The sequence below is a fragment of the Paralichthys olivaceus genome, chromosome 22 (assembly GCF_024713975.1).
Source record: "Paralichthys olivaceus isolate ysfri-2021 chromosome 22, ASM2471397v2, whole genome shotgun sequence".
Lineage (NCBI taxonomy): Eukaryota > Metazoa > Chordata > Actinopteri > Pleuronectiformes > Paralichthyidae > Paralichthys > Paralichthys olivaceus.
In genome coordinates, this window is record NC_091114.1 from 6,547,980 (window position 1) to 6,566,722 (window position 18,743).

The window sequence follows — 18,743 nt, forward strand, 5'->3', positions numbered from 1 at the left end:
TTAAGTCTGTGTCTATTTAAACATGCTCAAAGTACCTAAAATAATCCTCCAAGCCAAAATGAAGTGTCTGTTACTCTCTCTTCGACAACTTGTGCATCTCTTTGGAGCGCTCCGATCCAAAATGACAGTATTTTCAAGCCAAACATGGCTGCTGCCGCGAGGGGGGAGAAACGAAAAACTGACTTTTCGGCGTCGACTACAACGAAGAGGCCACTGCCCCGTTTTCAGTCCATTTCGCCCCCTCTACCCCTCCCTCTCAGCAGAATGTCAAGTATCTCTTGGACTCAGTTGTTTTTGTTTTTCTTATTGTTTGATTTTCATGTCAATGTTATTTCAGAAATTGTGTGTCTCTGGCTCTCACCGTTTGTGTTTGACTGGGTCGACCCAACGCGTTGGCTTTTCTGAAAACCACGGACACGGCCACTGGTTGTCATGTTGAAAAGAGACGAGAGTGCTGTTTCTATGGAAAACAAGGGGGGAGAGAGAAACAAAGCAGCCACCGCCGAGCTCCCTCACCTCTCAGTTGGTGAAAGTGTGTGTGTGTGTGTGTGTGTGTGTGTGTGTGTGTGTGTGTGTGTTAATGTCTGTGTGTGTGTGTGTGTGCGTGTGTGTGTGTGCCTGTTTGTGTGTGTTTCTTTGTGCCAATAGCCAGCGAGCCGAGGCCGTGGAGCAAGGTGACTCTCGTATGTGACGTGTTGAGACTTTGTATTTGGGACAACTCTGTGTGAGAAGGTTTTTTTTTGTGGTCCTCTCCTCCTCTTCCTCTCTCCCTCCACCCTTGTCTACTCATCATGGCGACCCCAGAACATAACCCCCCCCCCCCCTCTCCCACACACACCCTCCTTCCCTCCTCCCTCCCCCCCCCCCCCAAACACACCTCTAAAGAGAGGAAAAAACTAGTACATTCCTGGTTTGGAAAAAAAAAGGTTGAATAAAAAAAACAAACAAAAATGTTTAAGCACCACTCTTTTGGTCCTGTTGTGTGTTTCATTATTGTATAAGGGTCTGCTGGGGTCTTTTGTTCTGCCTGCATGTGTGTGTGTGTGTGAGTGAGAGAGAGAGAGAGAGAGAGAGAGTTCCTGAGGCCCACTAGTAACCCTGCCTTTAATAGAAGGTCTCTCCCCTTATCTCTGCTTTGGGCCTGTCTCAGCAGGGGCTCTTTCACTGCCTCTGCTAATAACACTGCCATTTCAGACAGACACACACACACTCGCTGGTTCTCCCACTGGTGTTATCAACAAGTTATCAAACCCGGCTTCGTTAGTGTCGAGTGTTGCTTGGCAACGTATTGACAGAGCTGATTTTGTTCACAGTCCTCCTCTCTGCACCCCTCTTCCTCCTCTATTTCCCCCATCGCTGCCTCCAGCTTTGTGGCATGTTTCTATGGTAACTGTTAGCATCTTGTCCAAAATTTGTTTCATCTGGGTGCCTGTGTGTGTGTGTGTGTTTCAGGTCCTTCGAGAGCATGGTGGCCTAGGGTGTGATGACCAGGCTGCTGCCTGTGGCCTTTGATCTGTGATGTGTGAGAGTAGATTACATGCATCACACACACACGCACTCATCCAACCAACTCCGCAAACAGCAGCACAGGTCCGTCGACCAATGCTAACTGCCACGTTGATCTTGGAAGACACTTGTCACTGCCTCTGCCATGACAACCTGTCTCTGTAACTGAGGACCAAGCACAATGAAGTCTGGCAGTAAACATCCATTCACCAGTAACCTGCTCACACTGCTAATCTAAGTTCAGTCAGTAGGACTGTTCTCTCAAGGGGGGGTGATTAAATGTTATACTAAGATAAATAAGAATAATTATTTATTTAAACGTGCACTTGAGGGTGGTATGGTGGTGTAGTGTCCCTGTGCCTGTGTAGGTTCCCGTCAGACACTCACAGTCATGCAGTTTGTGCTTAGCTTAATTGGACACCTCACGCACCCTGAGTCACTCTAAACCCTTGTGTGGATGTGCTGGGCTTAACAAAGTCTACACCACTAAACATAGTTGGCCTTGTCAAGGTTAGTGAAGAAGTAGATTGACAATGGAACTGGAATGAACAGAAATTCTCTCAAACTTTACCCCTAAACCTTGATGATGCTTTGTTTGCTTGTAAGTTGTTATTATCCTTCAAGAGGATACGCAATAATACGATAAGAGGGACTCCTACTATGGAAATAAAGAGATGCTTCTATAGTGCTAAAAGGCAAATATATAGTGAGAGTATAACTTAGAGTATAACTTTATCTCATTTTATATTATTATATGTCGTAAAGTTGTCACAGCATCCCTAAAGTCAGGTAAAATCCAGGCTGCCAGATAAGTTCTGTGTAAAACCTAACTGATTGGTAGAACCCAGTAAATATTGGATATGGCTGCTTGCTGCCAACTGATCGCTAACGGGTAGTGGTGATGCTCCTTGAATTTCTAACCACTGTCGCTAATCCATGGAAACCAGCATCCATATTCCCCTCAAAGAGGAACTAATGCTAATCTAATGGCTGTTAAGCTGTAATGAGTTTGCTTGCTTCTTTCCAGTCGGGTTTAAAGTCGGCCTGTTTAGACTATCGGGATCGCTGTGGTCCCCTTATCATTACATGCTCATCATTACTCCTGCTAATCTGTTCTGCTCAATGCACACACAGATGAATATTAATGCCACGGAGGATGATAGCTGTGTGTGTGTGTGTGCAGCATGAACACACACAGCCAGATGCAGATAGGCGCCAAAAGTTGGAACGGCGCATGCAAAAGCACACAAAGACAAACGCGCACTCTGCGTTGCCAAGTGAGACGACTGAGCCTCCCCCTTCAAGTCCACGGACGAGGAAGGGAAAGCTTGATAAGTTGCACACACAGAAACGCGCACGCTTCCTTCGCCGATACTTTATCGCCGCCGCAGAAGGATGGGAAGAGAAAAGAATCAGTTTTAAGTGAAATCAATAGAGAGATAATCCCTTAAATTAGATTTTGAAAAGCGCCGCCGCTGATGTGCAACTTAAAACGCACGGATTGGCCCACTTGACTTAGCATCGGAACAATCCTCGAGTAAGACGCAGTTACCATGGGAATGAGCGAAGGTCAAGGATAAGTGGAGAGTGAGGGAGAAGCGGGGACAGACGGAGACAGCGCTCTAAATCAGAGAAGTGCACCCAGGAATCTGCATACGGATATCAGGGTGAAACTGCTGTGATTACACCGTCTGTGTGATTAATGTAGTGCCGCGCCTTAACACCTTACGGGGGGGGGGGGGGCGCAGAGTGCAGGGACGGTTCGCACCTGACAGACCTGAAATGTCATGATTGGAGAAGAGATGAAGGGTTAAAAGGTCAAGCTGTTTGATTGGATGCAAAGACCTTTCCGTGTGTAGGAGGCGGACAGGCAGCTCATGACAGAGAGTAATTAAACCACAGCAGAGAATCCATGATTTTACAGTGGCAACATTTCTCCTCAGTCTCCTTTTCCACCATTTTCCCAACCAGTCTCTCCCCTTGTTCACCACCTGACTCCTTGTTTTTTTTCTCCAGCTCCTGCTTTCGCTCCTTACACCGCTCCCCAAACCTTTCACTTTCTCAAGAGTGACACTTTTTTTTTTTTTCTGTTAATAACAGGCCCGGTGACAAGTGCAGCTGCAAATACAGAGAGAGCGAGGGGCAGAGGGAGGGATGGGAAAGACGGTTGGGAAAGAGCTTGGCCACACAGTTGGGGGTTCAGGGTGGGGTGGGATGGGTGTTGTGCATTAAGGCGTTTGGCTGGAGGATATAACAGCATTAATTTCAGATGATTGATTTGTGGAGTGGATAGCACCACTGTCGCCCTCATTGTTGGGGACAGGCAAAAAGTTCTGTAATGCCTGCTTGTCACGCAAACCACTCGCTGTGTTATCCGCCATCCCCCTCCGCCTCACACACACAAACACACACACACACACACACACACACACACACACACACACACACACACACACACACACACACACACACACACACACACACACACACACACACTGAGGCTGCAGGACATAAAGTAGCTTGTGTTCAGTTAAAAAGCACCACCCTTATAGTTGATCTTCAGCTGCTTTGGAAAGATCTCCTCTGTTCTTTCCGTGTATGAGTTCAACAATAAGATCATCACAATATTTAGAGTAGTGACATCAAGTTGACCATTTGCTAAACGGTCCCACGGGCACAGAAAGTCCAATCACAGCGCGGCAGCAGTAACGAGGCACGGCAGGCCTGTCAAGCTTTGGATTTCTCTGATGTGCACAGGGCTGAGGTATAGGAGATACTCGATATTAGACAAGATTTGTTTTTGGTTTTCTTTTTTGTTTTTTACTTCAAATCTAAAGATGTGATACTAACTGTTCTACCACAATGTCCGAGGTCAAACAGTACATCCTCAGCTAATGATACATTATTATTTTGTGGGGGCACAAAAATAGACAAAGCCTGATTGAGAACTGAAATACACATTATTCAGTTTCCCCCCACTGCATCTATTTAGTTTTTATGTTGTGGTATAACAGCAATGGTGCAACTTATCTTTAACTTTGTCATTTGGAGAATTCCAGTGTCAAAACTCTAGTTTGGTTATTAAGATAAAAGAAATTACACTTTTATCCAGGTGAGGTAACAGGCATCGCTGTCTCACACACGTACAAACACACACACACACACACAAGAAATATACACCAGTACAGCACAACAAGACAGATTGTGTACACAGATACATTGCACACACACACAGCCACCCAGATCCAATAAACAAACCTGAGCATATCTTTACATAAACCACATTCTCAGAGAAATTCCAATCTAACCCAGTAAAAACAACCCAGACGTTCTGATGTGTCATGATTCAAGTTTATTTCCAAAACACCCTTCTATTGTTTCATCTGACAGTTTACTGTGTGTGTGTATTATACGTAAATATATATATATGTATATATGTGTGTAAATTATATATATACACATAAACGTCACACATACATACAATATGTATACGTGTGTGTGTATGTGTGTATATGTGTGTATATACATATATATATATATATATATATATATAGAAAAGATTTCAAGTTTCTTGAAACTGCAGGAATGTTTTTGCTCTCTGACAAAGCAGCTATGTTACTGTGTCAGGGTGGTCCTGTGGTTAGAAACCCACAATCCTTCAGCTGACTGTTCACAAACTCCCTCTGCTGAAGTGTCCTTGAGCAGGACGCAGAGCCCCCGACTTGATGACAGTTTGCAGTAGGAAAATACACAAAATGGCCAAATCAGAAAGTACAGATTAGTTGTGCAGCCGTTGTGAAGAGTTATTTCTTTCACAATGTTACATGATTATTGCACAAACCTGTAAGAAGCATCTTAGCTTCTCGTTGGTCTAACAGCTTCACACGTCGCTGCTTCCCCTCTCTTTAAAGAGCGGAACATTTATGTGAAGGGACACAAAGCCCCAAGGCGCTGCCAGTCAGGTAATGATGAAACAATCACTGCATATTGAGGACTGCTCGAGATTTAATGTGAAAAAAATAAATATTTGTGCTACTGACTGTACATTACAAGAAAACCATTTACCAATAAATATTTTTTATTGAAATGAGGGTTCCTTAGAAGCTAATACATTCCTAAACTTTATCAGATAAAAGTGGTAGAATGAAAAGAATATCATCTCCCTCACACTATATTAAAATATCAGAGGATTAAAAAAAAAATCAAAGTTATATTAAATGCAGTAGTGAGTGTTTTCATGAATTAAGGTGGGGTACAATCCTCAAACAGTGCAGCATTACCCCATAGTTCTATATTTCTACACCTGGTATCTACAAAACAGCATGAAACCCCTTGTGCAATTTCAGTGTTTTGAAAGACCCCTGTCATTGCACACCTACGTCAGGGACAGCCAGAGAGCAGAAAGGCTTTTCTATCTTAGATTTTCAAATCAGATCAGAAAAAAAGCTCCCCTTACGTCGGGGCTTTAGGGTGTACGGGTGCCAGACTTGCTGGATTAGTCTTAACAGCTCTGCTCTCGCGATTGGTGATGAAGGGGGCTTCTATTTGGATGAGCGGGGCTCGTCGTAGAGGGCTTGTTTGTGCCACAACTTGATTTGCATACATTTTCCTAGACTGAGATGAAAAACCTCCGCTTATAGTTCAGGCGAGTGAAGCGCAAAAAATATGCAGATAGCCCTCGCGAAGCGTTCTCTGTGATTCTGGATTGTGAGTTTCCAGCTGGGTTCACTGTTCTGTCCCTGACCGTCCTGCAGAGGAGGTAGAAAATACTTAACTCACAAGGATTAGCCGCTGAATTTGATCTGTTTATTTCACCTGCAATTTGATGGAAATATACTAGAACTTTATGCACTGTAAAGCCAAACTAATTAACTTTGACAACTTATTCTGTTTTGCAAAAAACTAAAAAAGTGAACATGCAAGATACAGAGCGGTTTTCATCATACAAATTGGTGCACGTCACACCGATTTCAAGTCTTTAATGCATCATCATTGCCGCGAGGAAGTGTGTGCATAACAAGATGACAGGTTGCATGAAGAGCTGGGAAGTTTTTCATGTTCAGTTCAAAGTTTCGGGCTAACCACGGGGAGGCGGATTTCTACCTGCACACGTTTCCACGATCAAATTGTGTCATGAGACCTTTTCTCTAAACGACGCCCGGGCCGAGTTCAAAGCGCAGCCTGTTCAAAGGAGATCTGATTGAATTTTCACCCAGCCACGTCTAAACGCGATCATGCCAAAGTCATTCCGGTTAGCGCCACACCCTTTGAGGTGCTCAAGAAGGCGAGCGTTCGGATCCTCTAAAGACACTTTTCAATCCATCAAGAAGGATTTCACACCACTTGTACCGTGGGAGCCTCCCATTAGCTTTTGCAGGTAGTAGCAGTCGGTGAGAGACCATCTCTCTCTCTCTCTCTCTCTCTCTCTCTCTCTCTCTCTCTCTCTCTCTCTCTCCTCCCTGGCTCATTCCCTGATTTTAGAAGTGAGAGTCCCTGGACGGCTACTGTGATCCAGAGCCAGGTTTTTTAAACGTTATTAAATCAAATATATTTCACCTCCACTAACACGCCACTGTGTTTCTGATATTAAAAATATCAATCATCACATGAGAGTGGCAGTTTGGAAAAGGTTAATGTGTCATTTTCAAACAACCACAGATCCACGATGTGTCCCTGTGGAAATATTTCTCTTAGCAAGTGGAAAAGGCCCCATTCAAGATTTTGGGGCCTGTCAGGTTTCAGTCTTTGAGCTGTGGTTTATTTTACTTTGGTAGATTCAAGTTTAGAAACATCCACAAAACAACAGAAAGCGTCAGAGCGTTTAGGTGTGGGGTGGCACAACATGTAGGGGCTGGACATTCGGACAGCGTCCCTAATTCTTAATTCTACAGCCAACCGTTTACAATGAAGTCCTCCACTTCTATCCACATACAGTATTCAATAGACTGAAGATTCTCATGTTGAGTGCTCTTAAGTTGATTTTATCCACATTAGCATTTCTTTTATTATTATTTTTATTTCATTCTTGTTCTTTTCTTGTATTTCCCATTGTGTCTTTTTTCATTTTATTGCACTTTGCTCAACTGTGGTTGTTGTTACATGTGCAACATAAATAAACTTGACTTGCCTATTAATTCACTTGTTTTTGCATTTATGTCTGTCAGTTGGATTTTATAACTTCCTTTTTTTATTTTGTACTTGTTTCAGAGCACTTCACTTCCTGTCTCTGCCTGCTTTCCTGCTCTTGGTTGATTACCTGATTGGTTTCACCACTGTCGGTCCTGACCTGTGTGTTTAGTGTTTAGCGTCTCTTGGCTCACTTCTTCTTTACCACTATTTTCCAAGGGTTTAATCCTCATTACCAGCATTTCTCCTTGTGTTTCTTCCCTGTGAATGTACGACCACATGAGTTTTTGACTTTACCTTATATTGTGGATACCTCTGCCTGATGTGACTGCCTCCTTCTGCACTGACTGCACCGCTGTAAGTCAAATTAAAGTTTATTGGAACTCTCCTTGTGCATCATCTGTATTCGGGACCTCACACAAGTAAATGTTTGATTCAGTGTTTTGAAATGTGTCCGATACAGGGACTATGCCATCTGACTTTTTAACCTCCAGCTGTCCCATTACATCACAAGGGGGATAGAGACACCATTCCTGCTGCTGCAGGTGAGTCAAAACTTGACAACTCTCAGGGGGCTCACTGTTTCTTGCTTGGGATACACACCATGGCTGGCGTTCGTTGATGTGCCCTGCTAGCTATCAATGGAGTTCAAGTGCACAGCATATGAAATCCCCAATGAATAGACACCAGCTTCACCAGCTGCCTCTGCCACCTCTTTTGAATTAATACTATTTGATTGGCTGGTGCCTCCATTGTCACATGGAAAGTTGCACGCAGTCTGAGCAACGTGACGCAACGGAACTGCAATGCAGTTCAACAACTCATGACGTGCACTGTTTGGGTTAGAGCTTCCAATGCATGTGTGTGAGTCCAGCGTAAGTCACTTGTTTAACTGTCAAGGAAGCGTGATCATTTGGCTTCCAGATCACGCCAGGTTGGGGCTATCTTTGACAGTTTGAATTCCATTTTATTAAGCATATTATCAGTATTCGATTAATTTGTTAAATAGTTTATTTATTTATTTTTATTGATAAGCCTTGTAAGCAATGTCCTCAATCAAATCCAGACACAGACCTTTGTTGTCTCTCATACAATTTCTCTTTCTCCTGATTTTCTTTGTTCCTCTACCAGCTTTCCAAAAATTATAAACTAATTCAAAAGGGAAAATAAAGACAAGGGACAGAGGATAACGTACAACAAGGAATGGTTGAACTGGTTAGGAAAGGAAAAATATAGATATCTAATGCTTCACGTATACTACTATCACCTCTGCTACATGTATGTGTGATGGTACTTAAAACAGAGAAGTTTGCTGGCCTCATTTTAGTTTGAAAACTGTGGTACAGCATTTTAGTGGGACAAGTAGAAACAGAGATTTTTACAAGCTATGACTTAGACACTCACAACCAGCATTGGCCTAGGCTACCAGTGTAGAACACAACATGGGTAATGAGTTACAAGTGTTACTGACCCTGTTGTCTTTGTTAACAGCTGTTGTGCAGTTAAATTCTGCTGTGCAGGATTCTGGCGTGTTAGCATTGACGGGGATGTGAACTGATATGGAGCCAAAGCGCTCATGTGGACAGAGATCGATTTTCAAACTAGAATGAAGTTGTATGGATGTAGCCTTCATCATTGTTAGAGATGGGTGATGAGACTGACCATTTTCTGATTCTAGAATTTAAAATTGGCCTTTTCAGTCCAACATAAGTCCAAAAAAAAAGGAAAACAAGCGGTGGATGATTTTGTCCATCAGCCAACAGCAGCTCCAGCATGTTGCTCATCATAAACACAATGAAGACGCAGCCAAGGATCCTTTCTGGTAAATCGCTGTAACCAACCGCTTGTGTTTACATCTGCTGCAGCCAAAGAGAGTAAACAGAGTGTGAGAAAGAGGTACAACAACTGCTATTCCAAATGCTGGAAAACAAGCCCAAAAACCAGCCAATCTCCCCGTCTTCCTAACAACCCCCCGCCAGCCCACAAACCCCAAAATCCCCCCAACCCTGATGCTCTAACTCTTTCTGCCTGGTGCAGAAAGGGAGGAAACTGAATGAGTAACTCACCTCCCTCTCCATCTCTCCCCCGTTTCTCCCTCCCCCATCTCTTTATTGAGGCAGCTGCACCCTTTGACCTTTACGCCTGTGGAATGTGCGTGTGTGAATGTGTGTGGACCAGTGGCGGCGAGGGCCGACGGTAAAGGGGAGAAGAGGGGTGAAGGGAGGCAGGGAGGACAAGAGGGGGTAGTCGGTGAATTTGGGAGATGCTGGGGAGAAGGGAGGATGGGGGGGAGAGGTCACTTTTTCTCCCGACAACAAAAGCTGTCAGGGGGAACAATGAGCATGGAGAATGGTGTGTGTCCAGGGAGGCACTGAGCCGTGTTAGTGTGCGAACTGGGCAGAGAGAGGGCATACGACAGGGGGAGGAAGAAAGGAAGGGAAAACGGGGCTAGGTGAGAAGAGCATGGAGGAGAATAGGAGATGATGACGTGGAGAAAAATGTACAGAGACATGAGAATGAGGGGGTGAGAAAGAGGGAAAGAATGATGGGGGAGAGGGAGGGAGAGACAGAGGAGTGCAGAAGGGTATTTGTTTTGTCTAGCAGTGCTCTTAAATACTGAACTTCCGTTGCCAAAGGAAACAGAACACAAGGTCTAGTATCTGGACGTGTGTGTGTGTGTGTGTGTGTGTGTGTGTGTGTGTGTGTGTGTGTGTGTGTGTGTGTGTGTGTGTGTGTGTGTCCAGCATACCAAAGGGGCCCTGCTCCTCACTGTACCAATGACATCAGTAAGGTTAGGTCTTTACATTTACCAAGTCCTCATTAAGTTTATCTGTGTGTGTGTCTGTCTATGTGAGTGTGCGCATGCGTGTGTGCGTGCGTGCCCTGCGTTCAAAGTACGCACATTTCAGATTACTCTCCGTGCAGCTGGCCACAGACAAAGGTGTTCGCCACGCTTTGTTTCAAAGATGCGGGTGTGAGTGTATGCGAGTGTTTGAACAGTTGTAGGAACGGAAGGGAGCAGGGGTGCTTGTAGTTAAGTGGAGACTGTGTGTGTGTGAGTGTGTGTGTGTGTGTGGAGGGGAGGGGGGGGTCAATGATAGAGTGTTTTGCTTTGAAAGCAAACTGGGGTGGATGGCAATCCCCCCACCACTACCACACACGTAGTGAAAGTATTGATTTTGGAGCTGGTGTGTGAGGTGTGGTAAGTGGTTGGTAATAGCAGGAGAAGAGTGTTGTGAAGTGGCGCAGGTTAAGAAGTTTGGCTGCGGCGTAGACTTTTTATCTCTGTGATGGGGCCAGCGTTGATGGGATGAGATGGACGTGGGTCAAAAAACACTCCAGCATCTCTAAATGGGGGACGATGGATTTGAAAAAGCATTGAAATAAAGCATTTCGAAAAGCAGTGTATTGTACATACACACAAACACATACGGAACATACATGTAAGACTTTGATGCAGGGGAAATGTGGAATTTCACACATGCCAACACACACACACACACACACACACACACACACACACACACACACACACACACACACACACACACACACACACACACATCCAAATGCATACATTCATTCATGAAATACATTATGCACCAACATGCACCCATTAGGTACACTCATATATGCACATACACCACCACAGAGTACTTATGCATACTTAACCGCTAAACACACATACAAGTACACTGGGATGTTGGTGATCACACACACACACACACACACACACTTAAGTATAAATGCAAACAACCATGGAACATTTGTACACACATCCTGCACAGTTGAGGCAATAGGGGATCATTATGCTGCTGTGCTTTCAAACACGTTATGCATGAGCACATTACACAGACACTTAACTACAAAGTACTTACATAATTACATAGACACACCTGCAAATACTGCACATACACATGCGTTTGTGAGCACACTGAACACATGGTGGGGAAGCGAGTGCATGCTCCGACATGCCCATGTTACAAGACATATTACGCACATAGAGTTCCTTGAGAAATGACGTACAAGGCTCATATAGTCACAGTTTACACATCCAGAGTGTATCAACAAGTGACAGATGTATATTTTCAGAAAATTCACATTAGAAACATGCAATAATATAATTACCTATTAAATTAAAGCTTGAACAACATTAGAGCTATAGTAGTGTGTGGATCAATACTCACTTGCAATCCAAAACTTCTCTTTATTAGAATCAGTTCTCATATTTCAATGTCATATTTCCATTAGATCGATATTTACACTCTTTGCTAATTGGGGTAAATGTGTTTGTTTGTTTTATCATTAGGAAGAAAGTTACTGCGCTGTCAGCAGGATCTATCACCCGCCAGTTGGTAGCAGTTATTTGTAGGAATCCCAACGCACTCTATAAATGTGCCACATGCACTTGCACTTACAGGCCAATTGATGATGGTTGACAGAAAACGCAGTCACACATGGAGCTTTTTTATCCCTGAAAATGGCAACAACACTGTGTGTGATGGGACGATGAGGTACGGTGGCAACAACACAAACCTTATAACATTTGACATGCGTCTCAATGTAGCATATTATCAGGATCATGCAGTGGAAGGCATGCGTGTGGCAGTGTAAACAGGAAACATTGGGTTGTTAGTTGCAGACAGAGCTAGGCTACATATAAAAACAAATAGTGAAAAGTAAGAGCAGTAATTAGCCGAATTTAACTGCACAACAGCTGTTAGCAAAGACAACAGGGTGTGCAACAATTGTAATTGATTATCCATGTTGTGTTGGTAGCCGAGGCTGACGCTGGTTGTCTGGAAGGCGGTCATGTGACAGGAGCCTGAAGAATCAGCGAAGGCCACATCGAGACCAAAAACACCCAATTAGCAAGAGGTTGTGAGTGATTACATCGTCGTTCCCAAACATCTCAGTTCCAGACTAAAAACTAAAGAGTTTTCAGGCTTCTCAATTTTAGCAGCTCTAAAACTCCAGAGCAGTGTGGACGCCAGATGTATCCATAGCAGAGTTGATGCTTTTTGTGCACAATATATTGGTATCAGCAATAACACCCTTTGGTTTTCGTTTCACACATCGCCATCTTGACCCGATGACTTGCTGCTGACTGAAACGCAAAACAACTTTGTGAGACCTTCAATTTTCATTCGATCTCACTGATCGATCGGTAAACTTTAGAAATCCAGTTTGTATTCATGTTACAAACATAATGTGTCATCTTGCTCAGCCATTGCAGCGCGGGATTATATTACATTAGTAAAAATTAAGCTTTGTTGCTGGAACCAATTTGTGTTTTAAACCAGAGTCCTCTGCATCGGGACCCCTGCTGCGTCAACAAAGTGGCCTCATTGAAAAAAATAAGGGGGCGGCATTTGTTCACGCAGGGCTAATGCTGGTTTGAGCACTCCTAATGGTAGCTCCTGGGTTGCTGCATTGAGACCTTGTGATTGACCGGGCTAATGCACAAAATGAGTGCTGATGGAGATGATTGGAGGTGACAGAGAGCTGGCTCAACGTGGCTGCTAATCAAACAGGCTTTATCATGTCTGTAAAAGTTTACAGTCACACATCTGCGTCCTCAAAAAGGTCTGTTCTCTGTCAGTATATAGGAATAACATCCTTAAGACCTGTGACATCCTCTGCTGCCTCTGTCCTTGTTTGCCGACATGCTCGATCTATGTTTTTGTTTTATTCCTCCGATGAAACAGGTGGTCTTTGTATGGATCCGACAACCCACTGACCCTCCTCTACACACACACACACACACTACTCCTTTTAGGTTTCCACCATAATAGCTACAGGATGCTTCTCCTCCCTGCTGCTTTCACGGCATCCCCCGTCTCCCCAAGTCTCTCTTCCCCTCTCTTCTCCCCTGTCACTCCCTCCCTTCCCCTCTACCCCCTTCTCCTCACCCCTCACAATTACACACAACAGCTGCCAGAGTCCTTTGGAGGAAAAATGAAGCGTGTCCAAAAACAACTGATTTCTCTCTCTCTCCTTTTCCTCCTTCCTTCAGCCTCCTTCTGTGCCCCTCACCTCCTCTCCTCTATCGACCGGTCACTCCCCAGCCTACTCCCCACCACCAGCGCCACTGCCGCCGTCTCCAGCCTCATCGTCTCCCTCTCCCTCCCCCCCCTCTGTGTGCAGCTGAAGCATGTACCACATTACATTCAGGCAGGCAGGCAGAGAACAGTGGTGATGGGAGATTTCCTGTCTGCCAGGCGTTCACATGTGAAGGTCCCCGGTTGCCTTTATCATCTCGCCTGACAGCTACACTGATAGCACCGTGGTGCATGAAAGCCCAGATCCTCACTCTCACAGACACACACATGCAAACGGGGGCGTTCGCATGATGCTCATTTAAGAGCGGACTCTTCCACTGAATGACCAGGTCAGATTTCCCACAAAAGGTTTTCTGTGCTGCTGATTTTAATGTGGATTATGAAAGACCCAAACATACTTGTATTCCAGTAGCTTTTCAGATGCAGTTGTGAAGCAGAGTGGCTCGGTAGTTATTGTCACACAGAGCAAAACAAGTGTCATGCACAAGAGAAGGGCACACACTCAAACACACACAACAGGAGCGATGGTACCTATAGTAACGCGTTTCCAAAGCCTCTTGTGAGGCTCGAGGTATTGATGGTCTGAAGGATAAACGAGCGTGTGTGCGTGTGTTTGTTTGTTGTATTCACCTAGGTGTTTAAAGGGCTTTTTAAGGGTCTTGTTTTATTTCGTCCTCTGTGGCGGTGAGATAGAGGGAATTTCATTATGCAAATCTATGTCTCTCTGCTGATGAGCATGCCCTCAGGCCTCTCTCTCTCTCTCACGCACACACACACACACACACTCTATCTCTTTCAGATACACACTCACGCATATAAATACTCGCATCCACCCAGTCTGCATCTCTTTCTTCCACACACACACACACACAGATGCTCAGACACTCATGAAAACATGCGTGACTGTGCCTCACAGACACAGTCACGCATGTCATGTCTGAGACTGGAGGAATAGTGGGGATGTATATGTGCATGTGTGTGTGGTGAGGGTATAAGGGGCTGTTTAAGGTTACAAACCATTTTTGGGGTTGTGAACCATTTCCTCCAATTCCCTTGTACATGGCTATACACGCGTGCACCCACACACACACACTGTTGGAGATATACCACAGAACTAGTGACACATAAGTATATCAAACAACACACTCATAAATAGAGATATACCACAGAAATGGTCATCTACACATATAAGTATATATATATATATATATGCATATGCATGACAAATAACTCACAAATACATGTGTGTATGCAAAAAGGTCAAATTACACACATGCACGAAGGGAGAGCCCTACCCCATGTGGATGTGACCCAATGACCCTGCTGTCACACACAGTGCCCATCTGCCACAGAGAGGCACACAGGGAGGGGACGAGGGTGGGGTGAGGGGTGTCTTGAGGGAGGAGGAGGTTAGATTTCGGGGAGGGGGGGCGCACCATGGGGGTGGGGCAGTGGAGCAACTTAGAACAGAACAGAGGAGAGAAAGAATGTGTCTTCACGGTACATTTTGAGTTCACTTTTGCACAGATGTGCCGTTTGGTGCCCAAAGATAATTTAATGGTTTCAGAATCCCCCCGCCCCCCCAGTCCTTCATTGTGCCCCAATTCCTTCACCTTCACAATACACATACACACACACTCAAGAACAAAATGTATTCCTGTTAGCCTGGGGCTGATCTATCCAGAACCTTCTGTCTGCTGCCTCTTTTAAACTGGAGCTGTCTGAGGCTTCCTATGGTAAATAAAGAAAATACTCAGGGTAGCAGGCTGACTACTGTCCTGAATGTAGAACAGATGAGGAACAGAGAGGGAACAACGAGATCAGAGGCTTGGGAGGGCTGATGGAAGAGCAGGAACCTGCTGTCGCCACAAATTCTGCAGCTTATCATATTATTATAAAAACAGTTTTAGATATATGAGCTTTTCCTTCATGGGGAAACTTAATATTAATAGAAAATGTGTTTAATAAAACTTTTTGGTGTAAGGCACAACCCCCTCACAGAAACAAAGCAGAGAGGATGGATGTTGTTGTGCAAATACTTAGGCAGATATATGATCTGCAGTTACAGTGGGCAGTCGTTGCTTTTTATTTCATATCATATATTGGCATCCACTGCCAATATGATGGCAGTTCCTCTCTGACCACAGCTGCCTGAAAACAGCCTGTAAAACCTGCAGTAAAGTTTTATTTTCTACACAGGCTATGTTCCATTATTTTATTGGTCAGTTCTATTTTTTGTGAATTAAATTTTCATTTAAACGTCTGCTATAGCAACAAAAAATATTGGACATCTTTAGAATATAAAGTGTCTGTACTGGCCTATGAAAACTCAGAATCAGGTTTATGGATGGAAAGTAGGATATGGACAGATGATTGAGGGAGGAGAGCAGAAGGAAAGTGGGAAGAAGGCACCCGTGCTTCATCCCTGGATGAGATGGGGAGGAAGGAGGTCAGGCTGAAGAGCAGGGGAGTGAGGTGTGTGTGAAGGATATCCAGAGGGGACCAACTGTAGTGGTGTCAGACGAGGGGTGAGGTGCTGCCAGCACACATCCTGCCAACACACACCAAGAGCCAGACACACACACGCATACTTAGGGCTTGAGGGTGTGTGTGTGCCAACCCTGCCAACTGTACCACCCGTTCACCCTGCACCCGCCACAACCCCTGAGGATCCAATCTGGAACCAGTAACGACATCGACTGCGGTGCCAGTCTCGCCCTGCGGCCGCCCCCCCCCCCCCCGCTCATGTTTATTCCACTGAGTTAGCGACACCATGTCGACGGTGCTCTCGACACAGATTGATCACGATTAGAGGCTGAAATACATTTGAGAATATTTGTATGCTTCTGAAACGCTGCGGCAACAATGGCACTGGATGTTGCTGGGAGCAGGAGGTTGTGAAGAGATTGTTTTTCACAGGCAACAATTAGAGCCTTTGTGTGCATACCCACGATTTATTTACTCCCAAGGGTGAAGTGGTTGTTCAGCCAACACATGTAGTGCGATTTATGCCTGATGTTGTGGACTTAAATTCTGCTCACCTTTGTTCCATGTCACCCCCTCTCCTGTTTGCCTCTGTTTGCATCAAAAGCGTTCTATCTAATGAGAACTGCCGGGAATCATTGTTAGAAATCCCATAATGCATCTTTAAAGCTCTTCTCAGTTCATCCCCTTCCTTCAAATGTCACTAACCCCCCCAACCCTCTTAATTCCCTAATCATGTTTATTCAAATTCCACTTGTATGTCCCAAGTGTACATAATAGATGCTGCTATCACCTATGGGACAGACCTGCCTTATATAAATGCATATTTCTCAGTTACTGCGAAGATTATACATGAAATCTGCAGATGGGAGAAATATGGTTTCAGAAAAGCTAGGCTGATTATGTAAAACCTGCACTGTAACCATGCAGGTGTAGAATATCATTCTGAAGGATAATTCTTCAAACAATGTGGGTGGATTTGTAAGCATGATTGCTGCTCTCACGCACAGCCGGCTTGTTTTTAAAATGTTTAAACATCTCGCCGTGGCCTCAAACGGTGGTCTGAAAAAGAACTGAGGGGGGTGGAGGTAAATAAAGTCCAGACCACAGAAATACAAGGTCAGAGAAAAAAATATGGCAATGTTTCCAAAAAAAGAGTCAAAGTTGTTGTTGAGATAATTAAAGGAGCACTTATACAGGACGTTCAGGTTACTCGTAACGATGGATGTGTACAAGTTTAGAAAAGACCTAGATGATTAATGTTTAGCTTGGTTTGGAAGCCTGATTTAGAAGCTGTGCTGAAAAAATTGTTAGGTAAAATGTATGTGTCCCTGGGTCATCTGTAAAATTTCATTACATTAAGTGGGTGCACACAACAGATATACTTAAATCAAAATAAACTTTAAGTTTAGTGTTAATATTTCAAATTTGAGTGCACTTATTATTTTTTAGTAATTTACAATTTAATTTTTTTTAATTTAAAAATTGAAGTAGTGTTCAATAACACGTTGAAATCAGTTAAATTAGCCTGATGACAAAAATGGACTCTGATCCTGTGTAAATTAAAAAATGTTATTGTCGATGTGTGGGGCTTGAAATGAGACAACATTTAAGAAGCATCCAAAGAAAGAAGATAATGCTATTAGATATTTTTATTAGATATTTTTACACACAGGACTTTTTTTTTTTTAGCTTGATGCATACTTGAGAATGAAAAAACCTCAACATTGCCTCTTTGATTTGACCATTCTGTTTATTAGAATTTATTTCTTGTGAGTTGCCCAAATTCATGGGAGTGCGCTATTAGATTCAGACATTCAGAATATGCATTTCATAATGAAATGAAAGCCTTAAAATGAATTGCCTAACACATATTTCTCTTCTCGCAACACTAGACTGCCTCGCTTGTGCTCTTTAGGCCACATATAAAAAAAGCAGGTTAGGATTTCATTTATTTTGCTTTGACAGATTTTTCTGTCAAAGTAAACTGGATGCTGTCAGCCTACCTAAAATAAGTAATGGCTCGTCTTTGGTGTGCATCTGGAGCTTGAGTAAACAAGGTGACTTTGGAATACACAGGAGTTTATGAGTATGTTGAAAATACTGTTCCTCTTCAAACTTTGAGATGTATATACGAAGATGTCTCAACAAACAAAGCCACTTTGACGCTGGAGCCAACATCGGAGTGGGCATCCTCCAATTTGCTAAACAAACTCCATCCCTTTTGCCTGTGAACGATTTCCTATTATAAACACATGTTGGAGATGAATCACTTTTTGGTTCAACTCTCAGAGAGGACATTTCAGACAAGATCCCCGTCCTGTTTTCCATTTGGCTGTTTAATTGTCTCAACGCTGTCAACAGACTATCAAGGTAATTAGCCATGACTGCACAACAACACAATCAGACAGACAGGAATGAACTGCAGCCTCTGAACATGATACTTAGAGAGGGAATGGGTGGGAACGACTTAAAGCAGGCGCACATATGCACACTCACGGGTACGCACACATCCGGGCACACGTGGACGCCGACACACACAGACTCTCGCACTCAGTCATTACC

At 43.9% G+C, this 18,743-nt stretch overlaps 1 protein-coding gene across 2 annotated transcripts in view; it reads left to right on the top strand.

Moving 5' to 3' along the window:
* Window positions 1-3,717: 3,717 nt before the first annotated feature.
* Window positions 3,718-18,743, top strand: part of serpinh2 (serine (or cysteine) peptidase inhibitor, clade H, member 2) — a 125,956-nt gene continuing 110,930 nt past the window's right edge. For both annotated transcript variants that reach the window (XM_069518510.1, XM_069518509.1), the window contains exons 1-2: window positions 3,718-7,989; window positions 8,096-8,177. The gene's annotated coding sequence lies outside the window, so the exon portion shown is untranslated. The remainder of the gene's footprint in view (window positions 7,990-8,095; window positions 8,178-18,743) is intronic.